Here is a 3,234-nt window from a genome sequence, read left to right as displayed (position 1 = left end):
TTCAGCTAATTGACAAGATTAATGTAGCGCGTGCTTGCTATCGCAATTTTAGTTTTTTTTGCCTTCGTGCTTGGAATCTTAAAGGAAAAGTTGCGACGGCAACGCACCAATTTGTCCACACACGCCACTCAGCGCAAACAGTTGCAGAGTTTTGGATGAAAATATGCAACAAATTTACATGTCACCTGTTAAACCCAAATTAAAATGACAAATGACCAATTTCATTTAATCGCTTTAATTATATAGTCTAGAAAAGAAGTCATTTATGATAATATTTAAGCCCCCCATCCTGACCTGTTCAAAATTCAAAAGTCATTTCAATTTTAAAACAAATAATTACCAAAGCAGAGAATTTATTATCCTCACGTTAAATACTTCATGTAAATCAACATCCAACAAAATAGTTAATCAGGATTCCTGGATCCTAAAATCTTGGATTCAAATCACCCATTTTAGCAAAAACCAACCAACCGATAGACCGAAACCATGTGCTGTCTTTGGTGTCCTGTGTTGTCCTCTGTCCTACAGGGACTCAGCAGCTTCTGGACCACGTGGAAAACTCTGCCCAAAGTTGTCAGCTTTGAAAATCCCTGTGATGGTGATGAAGAGTGAAGAGGAGAACCGGAATGTCTCTTTAGTTGCACGCTTCCTCCTGAGCAGGAAACTGTGGTTGACCTCACCTGGTCCCCCCCCCCCTTCGGGCTCGATCGCGCCTCTATGAAGCAGGAAGTGGATTTCGGAGTCTGTTTGCAGAAAAACAATAGAGGTGAAAAACAAACCACTCATTCGCTTTCTGCTGGAGGAGAAAAGAGAAGCCAAATCAGTTCAGACACATCCGGGGCTGCCCTGTGGAGCCACACGCAGCTCCAAATTTCCATTCAGCAGTCGCGCGTGCATCCCATTATACATGTCAGCACATTTGCACCGTGTCCTCAAACGTTTAAACGACAGCGATAGAAGACGGCGGACGAGCCGCCGGAGGCCACCGGCTCCAGCTTGTTTTTCATTCTTTTTCAAACGCTGTTTTATTTTGTGTCACTGATGCAGCGAAACCGACGTCCGCAGCTGTTGAGCCGCCGTTGGGCCGCAGGAAAGGTAGAGACGCCGCTCCGGTAAACACAAACACGCATTTAAATCTGTCCCCGTCAACAAACGCTCTATCCTAAAACTAAACTCCCCACAATCAAATCCAGAAGGTTCTGTTGGAGCCCGTTTAGAGGGAGGAAACAGCCCAGTAGAGCAGAGGCGAGTATCCAAGCCCCCTTTAAAAATGGAGCAGATATGAGAAATTCTAATTGAATTTTAATATTGCAAACATAAAACAGCATTTTCTGGATCATTTATTAGCGTGTACATGTGGTCGTTCTGGGCGCTTTGTGTTCTGATTCACAGATTTTCTTCACTTAACATTGTTTTCACCTGATTTCCTGCTGTTTCTTGATGTTGGCTCCACCCCTGTGATACACCTGTGGGCGTGATTGGCTCCTCCCTCCCAGTGTATTTAAGGCCTCACCTGTTTGCCAGACTGTTGTGCTGTCTGGGCTAGTTTTGGTTGGCTCCTTGGCAAAGTGAACTTGGAGTTTTCATGAGGAAAATGAGCTTCAAAGTTTCCGATTAGATGCGACCATGTGTCAACCACAGGTGACGTGACTGAAGCCGTAAAGGTGGAACCACTTTGTTCAGCACACGGCTCATAAACTGAGATGATGTTGGCGAAGGCCAGCGCGGGGAGGCTCTCACTCTGGGTTCCATGAAATGGTTCTCTGTAAATCACAGCTGCCTTTCAGCGGTTCTGAGTGGGAGCAGTTTTGTTTCATGGGGATGATTCTTTAACACGTCGCCTATGTTTCATTTAGTAGTTTGGAGGGAGCGGATTCCTAAGGATGTTTAAAATGACCACGTTGATTGATGGGATTACTGGTGTAGGTGAAGAGGATAAAGTCAGGATGTTGGACCACATGAAACTGGACTTTAAGTGGGCACATATGACCCACCTTGTGTGGCCTTTACTATAAATATGTGAACACGTTGGGGTCAATGATGGACCCCTGAGGTATCCCCTTGTGAATGTCCTGGTCCGGGGACACAAAAGCCTTCTGCCGTCTCTGATCTTGTGCTGCATTCTGACTGCATAATATAAAGTGATGTTGAACCTCGTTTCATATAGATTTTCTCTACGTTTCACATAAATGATGATGAAGTGGAAAAATCAATTATTTCTTGGGTAATAAAAATGGTTTGCTTTTGTGTAAAACGATTAAATGCATTGTTTCATATCAGGTTTCCTTGATTGGTTGTTTCCCCGAGGTGACCTCCCTGCAGAGGAAGACCTGAGGACGTGTTAATCTAATGCTGCCTCTATAGCCAATAACAGTTCTCTAACATCTGGAGCCAACACAGAATTTGATCAATACTGCGCACGGCGACATGCCTGAACAAAACCACAGCACATTAAGATGCATTCCCTCCATCCACAACAGCAGAAAGTGTAGATAACTGAGTCAAACCTGGGCATAAGATGGTGGCAGATTTTATACTGGATGTAAGGGCTCAGATTCAGCTCTTTCTGTAGGAGCTGCAGGTCCATTTGGTCTCAGGGGAGTTCTTCTTCGGTTCTTTCTTTCTTTCTTTCTCAGGTTGTCATGATGGAGGAAGATTCTAATCCATCTCTCTCTGTGCTGCCAGAGGAAAAGGGACTAGAGAAACACTGTAAAATGCAACAATGTGAGCAAAATACACAAACGTAATTAAATATTTGAATTATTCATTTATCTGCTGTGGGTTGATGTTTGTTTTTGTGCTGTAGTAAAAGTGAGCAGCGATTTAGTGTCATCCAAGACGTTTCACTTTAGATTCAAACATGCAATAAGGATGGAAAAGTTTGGTGCAATTAAAGTTGAAAAAGGTGGTATCGCTGTACTTACTGCAACACGCCAGCAGAGGGCGACAAAGACTCCTCACCTACAGGTTCAAAGGCCTCCTGTCCTCCCGTTTGCTCCTCGACTTGGCGATAACCTGGGCAAAATATGGGTGATACAGTGAGGGATGCTGCCTGGATGGATGCGCCATCTTACACTCCAGCTTGTATTACAGCCCCTAATAATAATATGTGATCGTCCTAAAATCAGGCCGTAAACGCCGAAACTACTTTCCCCGGCTGTGCTGCAGCGGCGCCAGTGCTTTTTAAAATGGCTTCATTTTCACTTCCTGTGCTGCTGCCTCCACCAGAGTGCC

General features: G+C 44.5%; 1 long non-coding RNA gene across 1 annotated transcript; it reads left to right on the top strand.

The window, feature by feature from the left end:
* Nucleotides 1–442: 442 nt before the first annotated feature.
* LOC130538070 (uncharacterized) lies at nt 443–2,771 on the top strand. Its single transcript, XR_008953762.1, has 3 exons — nt 443–766; nt 1,048–1,112; nt 1,194–2,771. It is a non-coding gene; the product is annotated as an uncharacterized LOC130538070 (long non-coding RNA).
* Nucleotides 2,772–3,234: the final 463 nt, after the last annotated feature.

This window comes from Takifugu flavidus, chromosome 14, assembly GCF_003711565.1.
Source record: "Takifugu flavidus isolate HTHZ2018 chromosome 14, ASM371156v2, whole genome shotgun sequence".
In the NCBI taxonomy this organism is placed as follows: Eukaryota; Metazoa; Chordata; class Actinopteri; order Tetraodontiformes; family Tetraodontidae; genus Takifugu; species Takifugu flavidus.
Note: the sequence above shows the minus strand (reverse complement) of the source record. Positions and strands in the feature narration are given on the sequence as shown.